This window comes from Neoarius graeffei, chromosome 6 (genome assembly GCF_027579695.1).
Source record: "Neoarius graeffei isolate fNeoGra1 chromosome 6, fNeoGra1.pri, whole genome shotgun sequence".
In the NCBI taxonomy this organism is placed as follows: Eukaryota; Metazoa; Chordata; class Actinopteri; order Siluriformes; family Ariidae; genus Neoarius; species Neoarius graeffei.
Window position 1 is genome coordinate 43863885 of NC_083574.1, and position 26756 is coordinate 43890640.

At 40.9% G+C, this 26756-nt stretch overlaps 1 protein-coding gene across 3 annotated transcripts in view; it reads left to right on the plus strand.

Moving 5' to 3' along the window:
- Window positions 1-26756, plus strand: part of tspan9a (tetraspanin 9a) — a 536473-nt gene that overhangs the window by 213201 nt on the left and 296516 nt on the right. The window contains exons 3-4 of one of the 3 annotated variants that reach the window (XM_060923692.1): window positions 21737-21816; window positions 22005-22031. The exons of 1 other annotated variant lie outside the window; for it this stretch is intronic. The gene's annotated coding sequence lies outside the window, so the exon portion shown is untranslated. The remainder of the gene's footprint in view (window positions 1-21736; window positions 21817-22004; window positions 22032-26756) is intronic. One more of the 3 variants, XM_060923691.1, reaches the window with a different exon arrangement.

The following is a 26756-nucleotide window of genomic DNA, read 5'->3' on the forward strand; positions in this document are numbered from 1 at the left end:
ACATGTCTCTTTTCCAGATTTTTGATGTCTGTTGGTATGTTTTTCTCTTGTAAATATGCGTGAAGAATATATAATGAAGTTTTGGTAGCCTTTCGGGTGTTCAGCGCGTCTTCAGTTTCAGTTTTCAGTTTGTTTATTTAGTGCTTAAACCTAGCACTGGATTAGCCTCATCATCTTTCTTTCTTGGCGGACAAAGAAATGATTCTGCGCATGCGCAGCAGAAAGGTTTTGTCATTGGATCTTCACATGAGCTCTGAAATGTGACGTCGTGTTGTCTTGACAACATGTAATATTGTAACAATATTGCACACTCATTCTCCATTGGGGAGAGTGGCGTAATATGTGGAGGATAAGCGATATGATAACAAGATTGCATGCCATCAATAAACCCACTAGAAGGGAATCGAATACATGTTGTTATTCCATGGAAAAAGTGGCCTGTGTGTATAATAATAACTGATATTAATACACTACAGGATGCCTGTGGTGTTGTGAAAGCTTTGAGTTTCCTAACGTTCCTGCATGTTGAGAGCATCTTTATATGCACTGTCCCGGGGGGTGGGGGGTGGGGGCAGTACATATAAAAGGCCGCACGTTCAAAAGGCCGCACATTCGCTTTCTCTAAGTGTACTTACTGCTCCTTCTGTTGTTGTTCGTGATGAGCAAGCACATCGATTGGATTTTTTTAAGGGCAGAGAGCAGCAAGTCAGAAAACAGAAAAAACCTCCATATAAACTACAGCATCTTTTGTTATTAATATAACATGCCATTACAGTGCATTAGGGTTACAATTTATGCAAAACAAACTCAGTAAAATCATTGAACAAACCCAATATGATAAATGACTTAATTAAGGCCTGTCGCTTACCTACACATAATTTTATATGGAGCTGCTGCCTGCATATTTCACCACAGTACACATCATTTAAATTCGTCAGTGTGATTTTGTGCGATTTCTGTTTTGGTGAAGGGATTGTCTGGGGAGGAAGAAAGATCTTCGAATGGAAAATGAAGTTTACATTTTCACTAGTCATTGCATTGCAACCAATTAATTCTAATTATTTCCCACTCAGCATTCATAGAAACAATCCACACATGTGTTTGAGTGAGTAAGGACACTGTGGGCTGTATTCAGAGTTGACCTAAGATTTCATAAGATATGTTAATATTTACTCAGGGAAAGTTCTACGTACACAGAGTTGGATTACGGAGGTGCTTATGCTGGGTTTCTAGACGTCCCATTCAGATGATTAAAATGACCCGCGTGCAGTACAGAATTACGCGGTTGCCAGATTATTCTTGAGTTGAGATTTCTGAGAAGGGATTTTCTCAACAGCATCTGCACCACTGCCTTTAAAGACAAGCACACATTTATTTATTTATTTATTTATTGGAGGAAAAATACAGACTGAAAAAGCAGATTGTCTTTTCTGTCAACTGCAATTCAATGTACCATAAAGACACAATAAAGAAATAAGCAAAAGGAAGACACGCATTCAATTTAAAAAAAGGAGTATAGTAGACTGACAGTATATTGCTGCATGAATAGTACTAGTTGAAATTATAATGTTAATCACTGCAGTTTTGTCTCAGTGTTACAAATTGGCTCCACCCACATTATCTGGCATCTTATAAAATAGCACTTGATCCAGCACAACTAGAGTTTGCACAATGAATTAGACATCCAGCTGCAGAAAGCATGAAGCTTGAGTGTTGCACAAAGTGACTGGACAAGCGATGAAAATATTTATTTTATATCACGCACTGACATTTAAAGGAGAACTGAAGGCAATTTTTTATTATTAAAATTCTGTTTATCTCATTTTATTAAATACAGGAATGCATTTTTGATTGCTATTTTGTCACTGCTGTAGCAAGTTAGGAGTGTTTGAAATATGCTATGCAATATACAACCCCGATTCCAAAAAAGTTGGGACAAAGTACAAATTGTAAATAAAAACAGAATGCAATAATTTACAAATCTCAAAAACTGATATTGTATTCACAATAGAACATAGACAACATATCAAATGTCGAAAGTGAGACATTTTGAAATTTCATGCCAAATATTGGCTCATTTGAAATTTCATGACAGCAACACATCTCAAAAAAGTTGGGACAGGGGCAATAAGAGGCTGGAAAAGTTAAAGGTACAAAAAAGGAACAGCTGGAAGACCAAATTGCAACTCATTAGGTCAATTATGAGCTCAATAGGTCATTAACATGACTGGGTATAAAAAGAGCATCTTGGAGTGGCAGCGGCTCTCAGAAGTAAAGATGGGAAGAGGATAACCAATCCCCCTAATTCTGCGCCGACAAATAGTGGATCAATATCAGAAAGGAGTTCGACAGTGTAAAATTGCAAAGAGTTTGAACATATCATCATCTACAGTGCATAATATCATCAAAAGATTCCGAGAATCTGGAAGAATCTCTGTGCGTAAGGGTCAAGGTGATGCAGTGCCCTTAGACGGCACTGTATCACATACAGGCATGCTTCTGTATTGGAAATCACAAAATGGGCTCAGGAATATTTCCAGAGAATATTATCTGTGAACACAATTCACCGTGCCATCCGCCGTTGCCAGCTAAAACTCTATAGTTCAAAGAAGAAGCGGTCTCTAAACATGATCCAGAAGTGCAGACGTCTTCTCTGGGCCAAAGCTCATTTAAAATGGACTGTGGCAAAGTGGAAAACTGTTCTGTGGTCAGACGAATCAAAATTTGAAGTCCTTTATGGAAATCAGGGACGCCGTGTCATTCGGACTAAAGAGGAGAAGGACGACCCAAGTTGTTATCAGCGCTCAGTTCAGAAGCCTGCATCTCTGATGGTATGGGGTTGCATTAGTGCGTGTGGCATGGGCAGCTTACACATCTGGAAAGACACCATCAATGCTGAAAGGTATATCCAGGTTCTAGAGCAACATATGCTCCCATCCAGACGACGTCTCTTTCAGGGAAGACCTTGCATTTTCCAACATGACAATGCCAAACCACATACTGCATCAATTACAGCATCATGGCTGTGTAGAAGAAGGGTCCGGGTACTGAACAGGCCAGCCTGCAGTCCAGATCTTTCACCCATAGAAAACATTTGGTGCATCATAAAACGGAAGATACGACAAAAAAGACCTAAGACAGTTGAGCAACTAGAATCCTACATTAGACAAGAATGGGTTAACATTCCTATCCCTAAACTTGAGCAACTTGTCTCCTCAGTCCCCAGACGTTTACAGACTGTTGTAAAGAGAAAAGGGGATGTCTCACAGTGGTAAACATGGCCTTGTCCCAACTTTTTTGAGATGTGTTGTTGTCATTAAATTTAAAATCACCTAATTTTTCTCTTTAAATGATACATTTTCTCAGTTTAAGCATTTGATATGTCATCTATGTTCTATTCTGAATAAAATATGGAATTTTGAAACTTCCACATCATTGCATTCCATTTTTATTTACAATTTGTATTTTGTCCCAACTTTTTTGGAATCGGGGTTGTATCAGTGCATATGTCAAAGCAATGGCCGTAAACGAGATTCGTTGAGACCTGTGCGAGACATCGTAGGATGGAAGTAAAACGTACAGCGGAAATCAAATCAAAGTGACCAACATCTGCCAACGGTGTCAAAAGACGCGCACGGCCTCTTTCAAATGCTGACATAATCAAGCCGGAAGTTTCGTTTGTTTTGATAGCAATCAGGAAAGTTTGAAAAAAGTAGGCAGTAATCGTCATTTAAACTTGTTTTTGTGCAATGTTTCGTTTGGAAAACAGTTTTCAAAATGGCGGCACTGACACCTGGCTGACACTTCACGTTTCAAAGTCTCGCACAAGTCTCGTGAAGATCGCGCAGATAAGCGATGCCTGCCGTGGACCAAATGAACAACATGGCTAAAAACCGAATAGGCCGATAAGTATCATATTTAACTGCAGTTGTCAATACAAGCCACGATATAAGTTTACTAAAACCGAAAACATAATTGAATAGCACGTTAATTAAGAAATAAAGCAGGTTTAAAAATGACTTCTTCAGTTCTCCTTTAATTGTGCATACAATTTAATATGGCCATGAGAGACTAAATTGCGGTCATGGAATCATAGTACGGTATGTGGGTGGGATTGTAGGCTATTTTATCATGCTGAACACACCAGATCATCCAGGAATGTAATGAAGTCTTGAGGACTGTCACAAATACTTTGCTTTTTCATCCCCAGGCCTGTGATCACTTAAGCACTTTAAGTCCATGCCTCAGCAACATAGCCAGTGTGAACTGTCAGGCGTTATTTGGGACAGGGTCTGAAAGTGGTTGTCAAGGTTACAGCTTTTTGACTCGCCTCTTTCACCTCCGCAATATGAGACTTTGGGATGATTCTGAGCTATAATGTATTGTTGCTTTGTTATGTGTCATACTGTTGGTATTCTGTAGCCCTGCTCATTGTGTTTGTGGGTTTATTCTCATGTCATTGGTGTTACGGGCAAATTTATGGATCTATGGCAGAACAGAAAGAGAGAGAGGCGAAATACACAGAAAGGCACTGTTTCTGTTCAGTAGAGATTAGGCAAGATGAAATAAAGAGGTAGAAATGCCAAGTGAGAGCATGCAAGTTTCTGTGAGCAGTTGAAGAGCTGAAGACGTTTTTTTGTCTTCTTTGAACACTCGAGGCTGAGCAAATATTAACTTCAAAAAACGGTCTGTTTACTTTGCCTTCACTTTCATTTAACGCACAGCGATGTATCCTATCTGAGTGGGAATTCAACACAAAGGACTTTGTGATGCATTGTTTTCTCATTATCACACAGTTTCACCCTCTATTCTGTTTTTACATTTATTTTTCTTGAGGCACATACAGTTAAGATCTAGAGTGAAGGTGTCAGCTCTAATTTTTTTTTTTTCCCATGAGCTTTCCTCATGTTGTTACTGATGCATTTACAGTACTTCTGTTGGCTTGATGAAGTTTAAAGATGCTGATGAGGTGCGGAGGTTGGGTTCATATCCAGAATGACCTCATAGCTGAGATCAGATCCGTACAGCTCAAGCAGCTGCTATGGGCAATGGTGTAAGCCAGAAAGTAGTACAATTTGTCAGGTTTTATGGTTTTAACATAAAGATTAGAGCAGCGTGGGGATGTAAAGGAGGTAGCCGGGGCCATTTCAGAAAAGTAAAGAAATGGATGAGTGGCTGAATAGAAATGAAAAGCGGATGAAAGTAGAACAATGGAGGCATGTCCAAATATTAAAAAGGATGCCAAAATGTAGATAATGAAGGGAGAGTTACAGTGTGAGGTATGGTAGTCTGAGAGGCTGTCCACACGGCAACGGATTCAGGTGAATCTGATAAAATTGTTTATCGTTTCGGCCTGGCGTCCACACGGCACCGGCGTTTTGGGTGCCCCAAAACGAGAACGGGTTCCAGAGTGGAAAAATCTGGCAACGGCGCCGTTGCGAAGTCGTCTGGATGAGTAGAACGGATTTGTTTACGATGACGTCACAACCACATGACTAGAACAAGCAGCACTCTCGCTGTTTTGTATGAACCACTGCATTGCATTCACTTTTGTATACAGCTTTTCTTTTAAATAAACAAGTAACTGAGCCATTTCTTGAATTTCTTTTTTTATTGGATAAGACTGCTTTTCAAAATGTTCACACACAATAAGAAAATTAAGTTATATAAAACTATGCACACTAATAAAACTAATTTGTACACACAGAAGGCACGATTTCCTCACGTAGTCGCAGCCATCTTCTTCTTGTTGTTGTGTGTTTGTTCCTGAGTGCTTCACACTGGGTAGAAGGGGTTTATGCGCATGCGTCCTACTTCTTCTATTGTTCTGGTGTCTCCCATGGGACCGTCTTACAGCGCACGTAGAGGTGTGGCATGTGTATTGCATCATTTTCAGCAAGCGTTGCGTTGCCATATGAACCTGATATTTTACTGATCCGTTGCCCATGTGGACGCGATATTTTTTTAACAAAATCTCGTTGCCGTTGTCGTGTGGATGTAGCCTGAGATCGCTTTTTTCCTGAGACTGATCCGAGAAGAATCGAGGATTAACTCTGTTGTGACATTAAAGCCATACGGTATGTTTGTCTTTTCTGAAGTCACAGAGGAAGGTTTTCACTTTAGAGATTGGGATTGCGGGTAGAAAGTGTTGGAAGGTTTGCTTTGTAGTTCAGTGTGAAAGGTTACGAGATAATTTTCCATTCTTTCTTACATTTAGATGCAATATTGATGGGATGCTCAGATCTTCTTTCTGTTTTTGAAGCTCTCAAGTCTCTGAATATTGATACATTCCTACTGGAAAGACCATTTAGGCAGCTATTACTTTTTTTTTTTTGGGCAATATCCAAACCAGGTCACTGCTTCATGGAAGCAGAGATCAGTGATGAGGCAGTGACTGAAAATAGGTCAACACTGTCTGACCAGGAGTCCAAGAGAGCAAAATTGGCCATGCCGTCAAGGAGGGAGGGGTTGCATACTCTCTTCCCCCTATCAATCAGACTGACACTGGCCAACCATGGGTGTCTATGAGCCCATGCATGCAGAAATGGGCGAATAACACTTCCCTCCATGTGTATTACACAGCCCCCTGATGTTGCATTATTAGCAGTTCAAAAGATACGGTAGGCTGGCTTCACATGCCTCAGAGTTAGCATGTTATAGCCTTCTCCCTCACTCAATATAATGTCAGTTTTCTGGATTTTAAGCACAAGCTACAGATAATTGGATTTGGTTTTAGAAGCTTTTGGGAGTAGCATAGTTGGCATTTTCACCACTATTCACTGTCAAGTCTTTGAACGACCGTCTCCAGACACATATTCTCTTTAGCAGTCATCTCATCTCATTATCTCTAGCCGCTTTATCCTGTTCTACAGGGTCACAGGCAAGCTGGAGCCTATCCCAGCTGACTACGGGCGAAAGGCGGGGTACACCCTGGACAAGTCGCCAGGTCATCACAGGGCTGACACATAGACACAGACAACCATTCACACACACATTCACACCTACGCTCAATTTAGAGTCACCAGTTAACCTAACCTGCATGTCTTTGGACTGTGGGGGAAACCGGAGCACCCGGAGGAAACCCACGCAGACAACATGCAAACTCCACACAGAAAGGCCCTCGCCGGCCATGGGGCTCGAACCCGGACCTTCTTGCTGTGAGGCGACAGCGCTAACCACTACACCACCGTGCCGCCCTCTTTAGCGGTCATGTCTGGCAATATGTTTTTGGTAACTCTTAATAAAGGTCATGGTTTGTAAGACTACACAATACATTTCAGCTGATATAAGGCATATACAGGTAGTCGTTGACTTACGACTGCGTTTGGTTACAACTGACCGGTCGTAAACCGATCTGGTCGTAAGTCGGCCTATGTTAAATGAACGTAAGTATATTATGATGTGTAATGATATTGTAATCATCGTAAAGTCTTATTTTATCAACATTTTCTTATTTCATTACCTTGGCTCATTATTTGGTTTAAGTCAAACACTGCATACTCGGGTGAAAGTAACTTTTATTTCTTGCTGGTATATACCAAAAAATACACCCAATTATTTATTATTGTCTACTTATCAAGCATTCACTAGGACTTCTTATCACTCAGTAGTACTAGTATAGTACTTTTTTTAATCACACTATCACTCTTTCATCCACCTGTATCAGTTTTTGATTATAAATAAATTGCAAACACATCATTTCAACAACACAATCGTTTTAATTAAATTTTTTTTAGCTGAACAGTTGAAAACTAACTTTTCATTTTGGACATTGGACACAGAACAGTGTAACAGAACAGAAAAGTGAAAGTTACTTTGATTACCAGCTGCACACGTTATAGCACAAGATCTGGTTAAGCCGTACGCGCGTTGTAGCTCACTCGTTGTTTGTCCAGCGAAACACTGCACACATAATAGAAGAGGCTGGATGCAGTGTTGCCAGATTGGGCGGTTTTAAGTGCATTTTGGCGGGTTTTGAACATATTTTGGGCTGGAAACCGTCAGCAGTATCTGGCAACACTGGCTGGATGCTGGGCGCTGCCGGGAGCTGGGGCGGAAACTGTCGTACGCTCAGCTAGCTCAGCTGGGAAACACTTGCCAGTCATAACCAGACGGTCGTAAAGTCGATCGGTCATAAGTCACATAGGTCGTAAGTCGACGACTACCTGTATAAACATTTACATAACATTGATGATACGGTATGTAACAATTATTCGCCAAAGGTGAAGTGAATATGGGTGAATAATGTCGGAGACAAAATCGAGGTTATTATTCATCGATATTCATTGAGGCTGAGGCGGATAGTTGTTTTAGTCTAAATACACAGGTGATTTATTTAAAAATAAAAAAATATATAGTTCAAACTTCAGAAGTGGTATGCAAATGTAATAGCAGTGCAGACTTGTCACTTATCTCTGTGAGTCACATAAAATACTTTGTTTTGAAATTGATAAAATAAATCACAATTCCACCTTACCCTTGAATAGTTGTAGACCAAACTTTGTAGCATTTTCATTCATCTCATCTCATTATCTCTAGCTGCTTTATCCTGTTCTACAGGGTCGCAGGCAAGCTGGAGCCTATCCCAGCTGACTACGGGTGAAAGGTGGGGTACACCCTGGACAAGTCACCAGGTCATCACAGGGCTGACACATAGACACAGACAACCATTCACACTCACATTCACACCTACGGTCAATTTAGAGTCACCAGTTAACCTAACCTGCATGTCTTTGGACTGTGGGGGAAACCGGAGCACCCGGAGGAAACCCACGCGGACACGGGGAGAACATGCAAACTCCGCACAGAAAGGCCCTCGCCGGCCACGGGGCTCGAACCCGGACCTTCTTGCTGTGAGGCGACAGCGCTAACCACTGTGCCGCCCCATTTTCATTCATAATATTTGTAATTCTTCTTCGCTTACAGTGACGAAGTGATTGGCCGCCATTTTGCCGAGTCGCTCGAGGTGATTTTTGAGAATTAGTCAGAGTTTCTCGACCAATCAGCATGCACAATTTCCTATAATCACCTCTGTATTTATACTAAAAGTTGATATAATAGCTGACGTAATGCCTGCAATATTTTTTAGCATTAGATTTGATTTACATTGGAACATTATGATGACCCACTTTGTCGCTCACTTAGTTCTGGTATATCAGAATAAATTAATGGTATTGATATAGCAATTCTTACCATGCCATGTTAACTGGAACACTAACAAAAGGATCAAGATATAATGAAGGCAATGATGGTCATTATAATGACCATCACTGTAAACCTCAAAGTTATGTATGTATTAGCAGGGCCTTAAGTAAGAGTTGTCCACCTGTGGACTACCGCCTCGTCGTGGTGGAGGGCCTTGTGTGTCTCAGTGATCCTGAGAGCTACTGTATGCTGGTGGGAGTTATTGCTCCTGGTAGGGCCACCCAAGCTAGACAGATTGAAGGGAAGAGACCAGACGAAGAGTAGTCCAATCTCCTACCATTCCAATGGGTGGTAGTAGTCCCAATGGCGCGTATTGACAGACCGATATAGTGGTTCTGAGAACATTGTGGCTTCACAGAGGATTGATATTGTCAACAATGGGAAGGCACACATGCTCTAGTCAGATAAGAACCGTTGGAAATTCTCAGGACACAAGCCTGGCTGGCTGCACTCTATTGAAAAGATAGCCATTAGAAAAAAAACATAAGAGAGAGAAAAGTAAGCGTTTCCTTTTTGATATTCATGGAAATGTCATGAGTAATGGTGAGAAAATAATTATTCTAATAATTATTCTGTAATATATGATGGAATATTAGGGCCATTGTAGGTTAAAAAAAATACGGAGCTAAGAGAGGGGGTAAGAGTGAAGAAAAAATTAAAAAGTCACAAATTTAAGAGAAAAAATCTTGGAAAAACAGTGGAGTTTTATGCAATATGGAGCTGAGAAAGAGGGTAACGTTCCAAGAAGAAGAAGAAAAAAAAAGCTCAGAACTGCCAAGATTAAAAAGTCACAAATTTATGAGAAAATACTCAGAAATTCCGAGATTAAAAAGTCATTAAAAAGAGATTAAAAAGTATATGGTTAATGATTCAGGGAATCACTCCTGCATATTGAAGTGACAGTTCTGAGCCTTTACAGTACATTCATATTACCAGACTGAAGTGATTTTTTTTTTTTTTTAATTTGCCTTAATCTGACACAGATCTTATGCTTTCCAAGCTGTATGTACACAGAAATCTGATCTTTTCAAATCAGATTTAAGCCACTTTCAGTCCGAGATTGAGTCATGGCCATGCGCCATGAATGAGAACGGTCTGATTGGAATTCAAAACAGCAATGGAGAAGAGCTACAATAACGGCAAAAACAGCAAAAGCTATCCATCTGTGTTTTTTCCCACCCTTTTGCCTACTTGACCTGATCATGTGCAGCTGACTGTTTGGCATCCTCTAGAGCAAAATGTGATGCAAACGTTTGCTAAAAGCGCATCCCTTTTGTTTATTTTAATACCATGAGTCGTCTCACAAATATGACGTTTTTTTGCTGGTGGTGTCACAGATGACTTATGCAAGCACGTATCAATGTGCGCATACGTGCCATTTCGGAGGACAGATGCGTTCACATTACAGCTAGATATACGGACACTTGTAAATATGAATGTTCACTTTCAAGATAGGACAATCAGATCTAAGAAAAAAATCTGAATTGAACACTGTAACGTGGCTTGTAATGTGAACATAGCCATACTCTAGAGCTTGATTTCCTGGTTTTGACTCTGTTAGTTTCTGGTAGGCATAGACACGAATGTTCAACTATTCAGATATTTGTTCAGTGGATGGGTATTTCGTTTTCAATTTTGGAATCAGATTTTTTTGTTTGTTTGTTTTATGGCTAAATGTAGGCTATCAATAAAGGCAAAGTGCAAAAAACATTTTGTCAGCACATAATTGCACTATATTTAATACCTATTTGATCTTATTTAATTACTTTTAAACTGTGGAAATAGCCTTTACTTGTGAACCATCTCAGCAGAGGACTGAAAAATGTCTGGCTGAGTCCTTCCCAAGTCATGCGCCCTCTTGCATCTGTTATCATCTCGTGGTGTGCCATCTAGTCCAGTTGGTTCTTGAAATGTAAACGCATAGGTTAGCAAGTGTGCTAGGTGTATTTTAGAAGCTAGTTAAACTAACTAGTGGATTAGAAGATGGACAAACTCAGACCTGTCGGTCTGCTTTGAAATTCACTGTAGACATGTTACGGATGTTGTAAATTAATATGAGCCCAAACTGGAGGAAAAATGGCTTTCTGCTTTTTCTGCTACACAGAGAAGCACTGAGTCAGTAGTAAAGGTTTTACATACTGTCATTCAGCAAGGACAGATTCAGACGGGTTCATCTCTGATAATGTGTGCCCATATGCCGTTGCTGAAAACATGTAGCCTGGGCCCGCCCATCCTAAGTGTGACGCAACACGAGGGCCTGCTGCGAGCTTAGTCTGGCAAGGCAAGCTATATACAGCTCTTCCAAGCTCCCGAAAAATCGGGAGCCAATCAACTTTGAGCATCTCCAACGGCCCTGGGTGGAGGCGTGTTCAAGGCAGTGACGTAGTAGAACTGCGACTGGAAGCCATAGATTGTTTACAGAATCTATGCCGGAAGCGCTTCATTCACTAGAAACATTACGAACATGGAGCAGCGGCAAGCCTTTGACACAGCGGTAGATGCTGTATTGAAAGCATTCAACGGGAAGTTCTCATTGAAAACGGAGCAAAGAGCAGCCCTGGAGGTATTTATCTTCTTCCTGTTACTCAAGCAGTTTCCGTCGCATCACATACGTCAGAGGAAAGAGTGATGTGATTGGTTTAAGCTTCGTCACAGCCTTTTCTGGCTTCGACCAGTAGCAAACTGAGGCATTTCAGGGAGGCGGGTCAACCACGCCTTTGGGAAACGGTTGGGCTTAATATCTTCGCCAGACCAAATGCTCGCAGAGCTTTGAAGTCGCGTTAGCCAGACTAGAAAACATGGGCTTTTGCAAGATTCCACTTAATTCATAAAAAAATATATATAATTGAACTGCATCAAGATGCATTGACGATAGTTTTCTAATTGCGTTGTGGCAGCCTGACTTAAAATCACATTAAATCATCGGGCGCTTAAAGTGCCTAGTGATTCCCACTCGCTGTTGTTGTTTGTCTCCTTTTTCTTACCCTTAAGCACGAGTTTAATTTAGTCTGTCCAGTTTCATAAAAACATGTGGCAGTGCCATGACACTGTAATAACAGGCTTGTGTATATTTTCTGTGACTTTTACATTAGCGTGATTTTGCTTTGGTTGGTGTTACTCACTTTTTTCATAATTACACCCTCTCTTTCTCAGTTTATAAAGCTCTTCCTTGTTTAACCTCTATGCCTTTAACCTCGGCGTTAAATGAATGTCTGTCCTTTCTTTTCATCTTTCGACAAAAGGTCACGTATATGCTGTCTGCCTCTGTGCTGATGAACAGTGTTATATATTTATATAAATAATGTTTGCGTGAGACTAATCTGCACATTGTGCATTCTGTGCACACCGCCTAGCTTCACTGCCCTTAAAATGTATCTAGTGTCGCACAGCAGTGTATTCATCAAAATGTAAAGCGCTGCATCCCCCAGGTAAATTACAACTCAGCCACAAGGTCCTGCAGGAATTTAGCTGTGCAATGGCCTTGACATCTATACAATACTCACAAAGTTCAGGATTTCTGTTTAATTTGTAGAGGAGTGTGTGTGGTGGGAGTTAATTATGATTCCATACGATTTAATCCTACTAAAATGTAAATTGTCATTGGTGTTGAAGGAGATTGTCTAAGTTTTACAAGCAGTTGGAAGACGACCTTTGGTTAGTGTCCAGACAGAAGTATTTTCTTTCCCCTATCCCTGTGCCACATGGCTTTCCTCCAGGTTCTCTGATTTTTATCCCTACTCCTCAAAACATGCTGGATCAGCTAGGTTAAATTGTCCTGACGTATGAATGAATGTGTGATTGTAAGTGTGCATGGTGGCCTCAGATGGACAGAAGGTATTATGAAGGCACCTGGGATAGGCTTCGGATCCACCTCAACCCTGACCAGGATAAAGCATTTACTGAAGATGAATGAATACCATCCATCCCTCCATCCATCCATTATCTGTAGCCGCTTATCCTGTACAGGGTCGCAGGCAAGCTGGAGCCTATCCCAGCTGACTATGGGCGAGAGGCGGGGTACACCCTGGACAAGTCGCCAGGTCATTGCAGGACTGACACATGGAGACAAACAATCATTCACATTCACACCTACGGTCAATTTAGAGCCACCAATTAGCCTAACCTGCATGTCTTTGGACTGTGGGGGAAACCAGAGCATTAGGAGGAAACCCACGCAGACACAGGGAGAACATGCAAACTCCACACAGAACGGTCCTCGTTAGGTGCTGGGCTCAAACCTAGAACCTTCTTGGATACATGTATGTATCCATCCATCCATCCATTATCTCTAGCCGCTTTATCCTGTTCTACAGGGTCGCAGGCAAGCTGGAGCCTATCCCAGCTGACTACGGGCGAAAGGCGGGGTACACCCTGGACAAGTCGCCAGGTCATCACAGGGCTGACATATAGACACAGACAACCATTCACACTCACATTCACACCTACGGTCAATTTAGAGCCACCAATTAGCCTAACCTGCATGTCTTTGAACTGTGGGGGAAACCAGAGCACCCGGAGGAAACCCACGCGGACACGGGGAGAACATGCAAACTCCACACAGAAAGGCCCTCGTCAGGCACTGGGCTCGAACCCAGGACCTTCTTGGATACATGTATCCATATTACCCTAATAGTAATATCAGTCACGCTGTATAACAGTTATACCATTATTTTAATGTTTTTCATATTAAGATGGCTGAAATATGCTGCACTTAAAAAGCTTTGCACTAAAAAAAGAAGCATTCTGTCCGATGAGGAACATAATACCCCCCTCCTCCAGAAACTATAAGTAGGTATATTTTCAGAGAAGGGTGTTTACCACATTACCTTGGAACAGTCAAGTGTTTACTCTGATGCACTTTTTTTTTTTTCCAGCCACTGGGAAAAATACATGAACACTGACACATTGCTGTCACAATCAGGGACAGCTGCATGAAAGGAAGTTGTCAGACAAAGCGCAAAAACAGGCAACGATGGTGAACTTGTTTTCCTGCAGCTTTCAGATGTTGTGTTTGATCCACTCCAGAGCTCATACATCATGCGGTATCTCATGAACCCTGCTGAGTAGTGTGGGAATATTATTAAATATCAGTATGTGATGGATGTTAATACAAGTTTACGCTTTCCTGTGTGTATTCAAAGCGTTAACAAGAAGTGAAACAATTATGTTGTATTATGTATGCAGCATATTGCCTGGAAACATCAGTAGTCTCTAAATACCTGTTCAATGTGATGGTTATATTTAGTTTCCTTCTGCTCTATATAAGGCTTGGACATACTGGGTATTAGACAGTTGAGAACAAATTGTGATATTTTTCAGTTTTTAGTGTGTGCTGTGGATAATGCAATCCTGTGGTCTTTGCCTTGAATAGCAATATGTATATGGCCTTAGAGTACTGAATAAAAGCTCGGGCACCATTGGCTTTAGGAAGATCTTGGGAATTACGTCAGCAATGCTGGCACAGTACCATGTCATTTATTTATCCAACACAAATAAAGCAACTTTTCAGGATCTGACACTAAATTAAATGGAAATAATAATTGCGCAATTGTTTTATAATGTTTTGCTTGATGTGTGCACAACTTAAATGTTTGCTTTCAGTAGAATTTTTATCTTGAACACAGAACTGTTAAAAGAAATTGGTTAGTGCATGTAAACATTTTAACAAGGGCTGGCTTGGAAAAAAGCTTCAAAAAATCCAAATATATATTGATTTCTAAGATGGAAGCCACAGAAGAGGTGTTTTTACTTCTTTACACCTTGAAGCAGTAACGAACTAAGCGTAATGGTACCATTTTCAAAACTGGTTGAAAAATATTCAGTATAATATACTAATGGCCCTTTTCCACTACCCTTTTTCAGCTCACTTCAGCTCGCTTCAGCTCACTTCAGCCCGACACGGCTCGCGTTTCGACTACCAAAAACCAGCACGACTCAGCTCGCTTCAGCCCTGCTTAGCCCCTAAAACTCGCACCGTTTTGGAGTGGGGCTGAAGCGAGCCAAACCGTGCCGAGTGAGTCTGGGGGCGTGAGCAGACACTCCCCTGTGCACTGATTGGTGAGGAGGAGTGTCCTCACATGCCCACACACGCCCCGCGAGCGCGCTGGGATCTGTAAACACCGCAAACCCGGAAGGAGAAGAATTACGAGAATTTCTGAAGCCTTATGCGCCTCGCCTCATCTATACGCTCTTGCCAGTATCTGTCCGCGTTGTCGGTGACAACAAGCCACAGCACCAAGACCAGCAACACTAACGACTCCATGTCCTCCATGTTTATTGTTTACTATCCGGGTCGTGAGACTACCGCTTAAAAGCTCACTGATGTCACTGTTTGCGCTGCTTAACGACATCACCTGACGTCCACCCACTTTCGCTAACTCCACCCAATGTGTCCACCCACTTCCAGCCAGCACAGTTCAGCGCGGTTGTAGTCGAAATGCAACTCCAACAGCCCCACTCAGCCCGACTCAGCACGGCACGGCTCAGCCCGACTCAGCCGCGTTTGTAGTGGAAAAGCGGCATAAGTAACTTTAAAAACGCACAATGGAATTCAACACGATATCACTTTAGATCCATGCATATATTTGAAATTTATGATATTGTATGTAATGCACACACATCTTGAAACATCGATAAAGGACATTTATTGTCAAACTCAAGAATTAATTCACAATAAAAAAATTCAAAGTGACAGTTGGTCCATGTTCGGACCGTCATGCTGGAGATTCTGGGTCTGTGTCGTCCAGGGGTCTCAGCAGCAGTGACTGAGGGTGTCAGGAATCTGTCACGGAGGTGAGCTAGCCTGATGTGCTGATCCTGAACTGGCGTCGTGACTCGAGGCTGACCAGGGTGTGGACGATCCCTGGTGCTCCCTGTCTGTCTGTAACGCTGACTCAAACGGGAAATGGTCGAATGATGAACACCGAAGTGCCAGGCGACCTCTGTCTGTGTACTTCCGGCACGCAACATCCCGATGGCCTGTTCACGTTGATTTTGGCTTAGGCGTGGCATCTTCAATAATGACAATTTTCCCATCATTTCCCCCGGGTATTTATAGGCAAGATTGTGTGTGTACAGTGTATGCAAAATTTGTTTGAAAATGAAAGCCTGTCCATGTCATTGACTACCCGAGTCATATTGTACGTTATTGAGTACAACTCCCTTAAATTCCGATTTGAGCACAGATTTGGAACTTATTCGGGCGGAACGAAGTTATTTTTCCATTGTGATATATTTCTTTTCTTCTTGAGATAAACTCAGCACGAATTCAGCAAGTTTTATCAATGTGCGTTTTTAAAGTTACTTAGTGTATAAATATAAAATGTGTTTATAAAAAAAGAGAGAAGATAACTCTAATATGAAGTTTGGTAACATTTCACACGTTCACAGACCACTTTAATAGGGATGCATGTACTCATTGCTCATTCATGCAATTTTCCAGTCAGACAATCATGTGGCATCAGTGCAACATAAAATCTTGCAGATACAGATCAAGAACTTCATTTAATGTTCATCATCAAACATGAGATTGGTGGGGGTGGATCTCGATGACGGTGGTATTCTTCTTGGTGTCATATGGGCTGGTTTGAAAGACATTCCATGTGAAATCATCTCAACACTGCCATGTCACCCCCTCAGAGTTTTCTGGAAAAATTCAAAACCTATCTGGAAATATGCTAAACTTTATGGAAAAATCCCAAATATAAGGCCAATATCTCCAATAGTTTTTGTAATGCAGCTGACCAAATTGTATTTGTTCACCAGATACTGTTTTTATCTGACTTTGGGCTTTCACTGTTCCTCCACTATTCTCTGTACAAAGTTTATTTTTGGTGTGTAGGGCTAACTTTTTCTCTAGAATCAGAAAATAGCCATATTAGGTGTATCTATCTCTATTGTTCCACTGTGAGGCCCCAAAATCAATCAAAACGTCAAAATAATAATAATAAACTTTTCCTTTTTATTGTCACAGTTCAGAAAAAATGAAGCAATTTTGACTTTGCAGTTGATTTTAAAGCCTCACAGTGGAACAACAGCGATAGATGCACCTAATATGACTATTTATTTTTTAATGCTGGAGAAAATTTAGCCCTAGGCACTAAAAATAAACTTTGTACATAGAATAGTGGAGCAGCAGTGTAAGTCCAAAGTCAAACAAAAACAGCATGTGCTGAAATTTGAAATGAATTAATGAATAAATAAATAAAAATTTGGCAAGTTGTAAAACAAAAACTGTAAGTGATCTTGGATATTTGAGTTTTTTTTTTCTTGTGTCTAATATAGGTACATCTGTGAATTTTTTTTTTCCAGAGAATTCTGAGGGGTGACTTGGGAAATTTCTCAAAATCTGGATGATTTCGCATGTAATGACCCTTGAATATTTCTGAAACTGTTGAACCACTGGGATTTCCATGCATGACAGTTTCTAGAGTTTACACAGATTTGTAATTTATTATTATTATTATTATTAGGGCGGCACGGTGGTGTAGTGGTTAGCGCTGTCGCCTCACAGCAAGAAGGTCCTGGGTTCGAGCCCCGTGGCCGGCGAGGGCCTTTCTGTGCGGAGTTTGCATGTTCTCCCCGTGTCCGCGTGGGTTTCCTCCGGGTGCTCCGGTTTCCCCCACAGTCCAAAGACATGCAGGTTAGGTTAACTGGTGACTCTAAATTGACCGTAGGTGTGAATGTGAGTGTGAATGGTTGTCTGTGTCTATGTGTCAGCCCTGTGATGACCTGGCGACTTGTCCAGGGTGTACCCCGCCTTTCACCCGTAGTCAGCTGGGATAGCCTCCAGCTTGCCTGCGACCCTGTAGAAGGATAAAGCGGCTAGAGATAATGAGATGAGATGAGATTATTATTATTATTTATTTATTTATTTATTTATTTTTTTAACAAACGTGCTGCCATAAAACACTGAAGCATAGCACTTAACTCAGAATAGCAATTAAGAAGTTTACTGCAAAGCACTTAAGTTCACCCCTTATCTTCTGTAAATTAAAGTGTTGAATTTAAATATTCAAAATGTTCTATGCCAGTGGACTTCAAGTAATTCACTCAGGTCACTAGTGGCCAACTAGGTGACCGTAATACTGATGGTGAATAAAAGTGCTTTGACAGTACCTCACAGCCAGCGCATTGAGCTAAAGCTGCTGGAAAAAGAGCTCTCGACCTTGCTGTCGACAGACGCAGTGAACCCCAGCCCACCAAAACACTCGACCAAGAAATGGCTCCGGTTTGATAGGTCTTAAAAAAAAAAAAAAAAAGGCTGTGGCTTGTGGCTTTAAAAGAATAATATGTTGACTTATTTTATTCATTCTCATTGAGCTGGTCAGTGCTGCTAATAGTTTTCCATTTAGTGATCCTGCCAGAGAATTAACTGCTTTTTCTGGCACAGCCCACAGTCACTGGGGTGGTCTTTTGTCCAATTAATTAAATGTGAATGACAGATTTAAATGTGTGTTTGGCTTGTTTTATAGTCGACATTATGAACAGAATTTTTAAAAGTGAAATTACAACCCCAATTCCAAAATAGTTGGGACAAAGTACAAATTGTAAATAAAAACGGAATGCAATAATTTACAAATCTCAAAAACTGATATTGTATTCACAATAGAACATAGACAGCATATCAAATGTCGAAAGTGAGACATTTTGAAATTTCATGCCAAATATTGGCTCATTTGAAATTTCATGACAGCAACACATCTCAAAAAAGTTGGGACAGGGGCAATAAGAGGCTGGAAAAGTTAAAGGTACACAAAAGGAACAGCTGGAGGACCAAATTGCAACTCATTAGGTCAATTGGCAATAAGTCATTAACATGACTGGGTATAAAAAGAGCATCTTGGAGTGGCAGCGGCTCTCAGAAGTAAAGATGGGAAGAGGATCACCAATCCCCCTAATTCTGCGCCAACAAATAGTGGAGCAATATCAGAAAGGAGTTCGACAGTGTAAAATTGCAAAGAGTTTGAACATATCATCATCTACAGTGCATAATATCATCAAAAGATTCAGAGAATCTGGAAGAATCTCTGTGCGTAAGGGTCAAGGCCGGAAAACCATACTGGGTGCCCGTGATCTTCGGGCCCTTAGACGGCACCGCATCACATACAGGCATGCTTCTGTATTGGAAATCACAAAAAGGGCTCAGGAATATTTCCAGAGAACATTATCTGTGAACACAATTCACCGTGCCATCCGCCGTTGCCAACTAAAACTCTATAGTTCAAAGAAGAAGCCGCATCTAAACATGATCCAGAAGCGCAGACATCTTCTCTGGGCCAAGGCTCATTTAAAATGGACTGTGGCAAAGTGGAAAACTGTTCTGTGGTCAGACGAATCAAAATGTGAAGTTCTTTATGGAAATCAGGGACACCGTGTCATTCAGACTAAAGAGGAGAAGGACGACCCAAGTTGTTATCAGCGCTCAGTTCAGAAGCCTGCATCTCTGATGGTATGGGGTTGCATTAGTGTGTGTGGCATGGGCAGCTCACACATCTGGAAAGACGCAATCAATGCTGAAAGGTATATCCAGGTTCTAGAGCAACATATGCTCCCATCCAGATGACATCTCTTTCAGGGAAGACCTTGCATTTAACAACATAATGCCAAACCACATACTGCATCAATTACAGCATCATGGCTGCGTAGAAGAAGGGTCCAGGTACTGAACTGGCCAGCCTGCAGTCCAGATATTTCACCCATAGAAAACATTTGGCGCATCATAAAACGGAAGATACGACAAAAAAGACCTAAGACAGTTGAGCAACTAGAATCCTACATTAGACAAGAATGGGTTAACATTCCTATCCCTAAACTTGAGCAACTTGTCTCCTCAGTCCCCAGACGTTTACAGACTGTTGTAAAGAGAAAAGGGGATGTCTCACAGTGGTAAACATGGCCTTGTCCCAACTTTTTTGAGATGTGTTGTTGTCATGAAATTTAAAATCACCTAATTTTTCTCTTTAAATGATACATTTTCTCAGTTTAAGCATTTGATATGTCATCTATGTTCTATTCTGAATAAAATATGGAATTTTGAAACTTCCACATCATTGCATTCCGTTTTTATTTACAATTTGTACTTTGTCCCAACTTTTTTGGAATCGGGGTTGTACATGATTAATCCAAATGGTAAACTTATAATGTCTGTAGCATTCCGTTGATCACATGACTTGATCTGAACAACATTTTTTACTGTATGCTGGAGAAAATAAAAGCATTATTATAAAAAAAAATAAAAGTGTATATATATATATATATATATATATATATATATATATATATATATATATATATATATGACCAAAAGTATGATGCACACCTGACCATCACACCCATATGAGAACCTTCCCCAAACTGTTGCCACAAAGTTGGAAGCACACAATTATATAGAAGGTCATTGCATCCTGAAGCATTACAGTTTCCTTTCACTGGAACTAAGGAGCCAAAACATGTTCCAGCATGGCAATGCCCCTGTACACAAAGTGAAGTCCATGAAGACATGGTTTGCCAAAGTTGGAGCGGAAGAACTCTAGTGGCCTTCACAGAGCCCTGACCTCAACCCCAGTGAACACCTCTGGGATGAATTGGAATGCAGACTCCACACCAGGGCTCTTCACCCAGTATCAGTACCTGTCCTCACTAATGCTCTTGTGGCTAAATGAGCACAAATCCCCACAGCCACACTCTAAAATCTAGTGGAAAGCCAGAAGAGTGGAGGTTATTATACGTAAAATGAGACTAAATCTGGAATGGTATGTTCAAAAAGCACATGTAAGGTGTGATGATCAGGTATCACATAATTTTGGTATTATAGTATATGAATATTGCATTCAAGTCAATCTTTATAGCCATTTCTACCGTCTCACATTCCTCTATTTACTCTGTATTGACTGTAACTATGAGAGAGAGAAGCAAGTTCTCAGACGTCCAATCCATCTAGTCCAAGGCATTGTTCATTGCTCTTCCCACTAAATTCATCTGCACAAGTAGGTTGTTCATTTCAAGCTGCACTGTTTACCCTGCAGTGGAACATTTCATTCCTTAAATATTTAATTAATCTGAGTCTATCATTACTGTATCATGCTGCAATTGCTTTGTACTTTTAATAAGATCATCCTAAATGTACTGATTATCAACAGAGCGAGCAACATTTCATTACACGCTAATCTGTGAGAATTCTCTGTTCTCTGTCTACAAAAAAATCATTACCCTTGATAATATCTTGCAGAATGAGTCGCATTACAATCTCATTCCCAGGTTTGCCTCAGGTGGTACCTTAGAGCAAGGGAGATTGGCTGCATCTTGCACAAAATCAATCAGTAATGTGAAATAGGGCTGTGGTTATGACCCTCATGCACATTGTCAGATGTGATGACTTAAAAGCTGGAACACACACACAGAATGAGAGTGAGATAGGAAGGAAGACAAATGTGTTCTGCCTGTGCACAATATTATCGTTCGGGAGAAAAGAAACAATTAAACGTCATTACTTTAAAGGAGAAATTGATTTTTCCTTCTTTGCTTTTCTTAGGAGAAGACGCTGAGTGAATCCTGAAAACGGAGTAATAGGAGCTCGGTCTTTGGCTGGAAGCCCATTAACGTGAACAGAAGGTAAATCGAAATTGTAGTGGGTGGGATGCAAAATTTTCTCATCACTAATGGGCAGATAAGTAGAACTTTTAGCCTTATTTAGCCTTTTTTTTTTTAAGCAGAGTAAGGTTCAGCTTTTTCTCTGCAGACCTGAAGTTGGGTTTTTTTTCTGTTCCCTCTTCACTCACTCATTCCATCCTGCTGTGCAGAAGAGTGAACTCCGGCAAACTGATGAGGTGAGCTGGAGATGGATGAATCTGCCTGCATTTGATGGCTTTCATTTTCTGCCAATGCAGTGAAACGTTCTGATCTTTCATCACTCTCTCATCGCTCCTTCTCCACATGCCACTCCATTGCTTTCTCCATTTTCAAAGTCATCACAGGGGAAAAAAAAAAGGCTTGGTTGGAACTGTCGCACAACCTGTCTGGGGTCACATTAGTCTTTTGAGCTTGTTGGTTTTTGCGAGGGTGAATGCAGATGTTTCATTACCCACTGTGCTGTTTTATGACACATCGTTACTTAATGCAGAGCAGCCAGGAGGTGGCTCCACACCATACTTGCGTATTCCCTTGCTGTTCTTTTGAAGTGTTGTTCAAGGTGATTGAGCATCTTGAGCCTACTCTCTCTCCCACCAGAAATGCATTCTGTTTTTATTACATAAATCCGTAAGCCGAGCAATGTGCGACAGATGATGCTGCATGCTAATTCTGCCGCTTTTGTCTGGTGGGGCTTGGCTCGCCAGAGGAAACTGTAGATGCTAAATAAATGATGCGCCTAGGGTCCACTGCATGATCTTTTGCAAGATTGTGTGTGCTGATATAAGATGGAGGTTCCTAAAAGGCCTAGCAAGCTCTTCCCCTGGCTTTATTCAGCTACTGCTGCTCACCGCATGTTTTCTGCATTTCAAGGAGCTCAGTGATGTTCTTCCATTTCCTCTGATACCTCTAATGTTGAGAGGCCAATGGGAGTGTGCTGAAGAGAGTTCAGCTGTCTGGGAATAAAATAAAATTATACAATCCACTCCAGAGTTATTAGCAACCTTTCAAGAAAATGAGCAACAAATAATATCCTCATGCAAATTCTTCCTGGAAAAATGTTCAACTGGTTTATATGTTTTTTTTTTTTTTTTTTTTTTTTGAAATGTTAAAATTATGGCCCGGATTAACTGATCTTAATATGTTTAATTCACTTATAACTTGCTTTTGTAGATTTTGTATGCGCTGGGACACATATGCAGGTCAAAACACCGTAAATCTCTTTTGTGTTGAACATTTAGTTATCATTTATTATTATACATACAGGACACTTTTTTGATGGAATAAAAACATTCTAGCGGGTTTCATTCATTTGGTTTGATAGCATGCAATATTGTTAGCATATCGCTTATCCTATGTGTATTACGTCACTCTGCCCAATGGAGAATGAGCGTTGAATATGGTTTACAATATTGCATGGTTGTCAGACAACGTGACATCACACGTCGGAGACATAAAACTTCCGCACTTACTGCGATAATTTGTAAACAAACATGGCTGTCAGGTTTGCGTCGTTAAATACGGACGATTTTTGAAAAGAACTTTGAAAGAGAAAGATGTGTTGAACATCTGAAAGGAATGGGTAGTATTATAATAATAATAATGATGGGGCGGCGTAGTGGTTAGCGCTGTCGCCTCACAGCAAGAAGGTCCGAGTTCGAGCCCCGTGGCCGCCAAGGGCCTTTCTGTGTGGAGTTTGCATGTTCTCCCCATGTTCGCGTGGGTTTCCTCCGGGTGCTCCGGTTTCCCCCACAGTCCAAAAAACATGCAGGTTAGGTTAACTGGTGACTCTAAATTGAGCGTAGGTGTGAATGTGAGTGTGAATGGTTGTCTGTGTCTATGTGTCAGCCCTGTGATGACCTGGCGACTTGTCCAGGGTGTACCCCGCCTTTCGCCCGTAGTCAGCTGGGATAGGCTCCAGCTCGCCTGCGACCCTGTAGAACAGGATAGAGCGGCTAGAGATAATGAGATGAGATAATAATAATAGCTGGCTTTTTTTGTGATTATATCAGATATATTCCATTCAGCTAGCATGATACTGAACTTGTCTTCAACTTGTTCAGTATCACACTAGCCGAATGAAATGTATCTGATATACCACTCAACGCCAGCCAATATTATTTAATTGTTTAATAATGCAAGTGTTTTAATAATCATTTAAAATGAAAGCACTGTGTTGTAAAGACAGATTTTAAGGATTATTGCGTGAGTACAAGTTGAAATTTTGGTGGGCTGGGAGATTATCAGATATTTTAAGCTTTTGCCAAATGTTTTTCATGAACAGAATGAAAGTTCTGTAAAAATTCCTGGTAATTTTGGTTATCTTCAAACTCACATGCATGTGTTTGTAAAATGCAGATCACATGTAAATTCAATAATTCACTGCCCAGTTGATTTACATTTTATGAAGCCCACAAAATTCCATAAAAGGTAAAGCTCACAGAGATCTGAAAACGACAAAATGAGGATTTCATAAGTGTGACGTGTGCTGCATTTTCTACGAATGCAGTTCAATCGTTATATTTTTTTTGTCCTAATTGAATTGCTAATTTGCTATTTGTCTTAATTACGGGGTTGTGGATTTATGAAAAATTCTTTTGTATCCAGTTTAATAATGAGTTCCATTATATCTAATCTTGTTTTATACAGTATTTTATTTTTGCAGCCAGTTATTCTGGACGTGACTAGTTTCACCAGGCGATTGTGCTCGAGTGGCCACACAAATTCATGCTCGTTTGGACTCAGAAGCTCATAATTAATTATAAAGCTGAACTAAATACCACTTTTATTGTGCTTTCCCCATAGAGGAGGGTTGTACAATGAGGATTGACAATCCACTCACTCAGTACAGTTTGCTCCAAAGATAGCAAAGCAGCTGTTTGTGTGTATTCTGGAAATGGCCACTTGGTTTTAGAATGTCAAGGCAGTTGCTGAAGTCGCCCTTGATTGAATGTGGTGTAGGTGGGGTTGGAGGATTGGTGACTGATGAAAGGAGATGTGCTTTTTGGCAGGGAAGGAAGGCATGTTAAGGAGAGAAAGGTTGATGGGAGTTGAAAAGGTCTAGTGGAGTGGAGTAGATATCCAATCATTGCAAGCTGTCATTTTTCAGTCTGCCAAGAATGAGTGAAGTGGGCCCTTCTTTTCATCACTTCAGCCCATTTACCGTGTGTGAGCTGCTACAGCTCATTCTCTCTCTCTCTCTCTCTCTCTCTCGAATTACTATCTTTGTGACACTAAGGCTACATCCACACGACAACGGCAACGAGATGTTATTAAAAAAAATATCGCGTCCACATGGGCAACGGATCAGTAAAATATCAGGTACATATGGCAACGCAACGCTTGCTGAAAACGATGCAATACACATGCCACACCTCTAGGGGCGCTGTAAGACGGTCCCTTCGGAGACACCAGAACAATAGAAGTAGTAAGGACGCATGCACATAAACTATTATGTGCGAGACTTCATATTAGCCACAAAGTCAGAAAAATCTGTTCGTAAAATTACGTTATAATGACCAAAGACAATGAAAAGTATTTTTCCAGTCTCACCTGTGAAAGGTAATCCCATGTGATCTCGTTTGGACGGCAAACCTGTTGGTACAGTTAAATGCAGCTAATCTTTATTCTCCGCTTTGACCTCTCCAATATGGCGGCGAGGATGACGTATGATTCTACGCGGAAGGCGGCGTCTTTAATGGTCCGGAATAAATTGAATGCTACACGTTGATGGATTAATTTGTTCTTCTACGCCCTTTTTGAGGAATGTATTATAGGACTTAAACCAACATCTGAAGAGGTGAGATCGCTCCTTTTTTTCCCTATTTTTGCTGGCGGGATTGACTCTGCCCTAAGAGCTATTCTCTCTCTCTCTCTCTCTCTCTCTCTCTCTCTCTCTCTCACTCTCACTTTGCACCATTACACAATATTCACAGTGAAAATATTTTGTAAGCGCGTTTCATGAACCAAGTTATAGGATTTGTTGACAACTTGCATCGAGTTCGTTACACTTCTACCTGGCGTGAAGCACATGTGGTTGTGACGTCATCATAAACAATTCCGTTCTACTCATCCAGACGACTTCGCAACGGCGCCGTTGCCAGATCTTTCCACTCTGGAACCCGTTCTCAAAAGATTTTGTTTTGGGGCACCCAAAACACCGGTGCCGTGTGGACGCCAGGCCGAAACGATAAACAATTTTATCGGATTCACCTGAATCCGTTGCCGTGTGGACAGGGCCTAAAATGTGTATTTAGATTTTTTTTTTTTTTTTTGCCCCGTACTTCTGGCACCGAGCAAAAACAAAAGGGATGCCATGGAAGTGACAGGACCATCTTATTTTGTGGTTTTATTCTATAATTACAATAGACCTGGTTCTTGTTTTATTTTTTGGTTTGTTTTGAAACAGGAGGTCAGGGTAATGGCATGTTGAATTACTTGATTGAGTCAGACAATATCCATTAGCATTTGAGATACACCACACCGTCACTGAATCTAAACAAACTTCAATTAGTTAAGCGAACGAGCTAAATATAGAGAACAGTGACAAGGTTAACAAAAGCTTTTTTTTTTTTTTTCAAATATGGAGGATTTCTCACCAGGGGTGTGCCTAGGACTGGGTTATTGGGCTGAAGCCCGGATATTTTTTCTAGTTTTTTATTTAATCCTGAACCTGCTGAGTGTAGGTTACATTCCATTTTGAAAGGTAGGGCCATGGCATACTGTAGGTTAAAACTGCTATCATATCATATACTTTCAATGAGTTTGACCATTTGGGTGTTCAAGTCTGGTCCTTGGCAGTGCCCTGGCTCCTCCCCCGACCATCTTTCTTACTGCTGCAGGGCTACTGTTCAACTGTCTCATTTTGATTCTCACTAAATGCACATGCATACAGACGAACTTACCTCGACTACGTTCCCTGATCG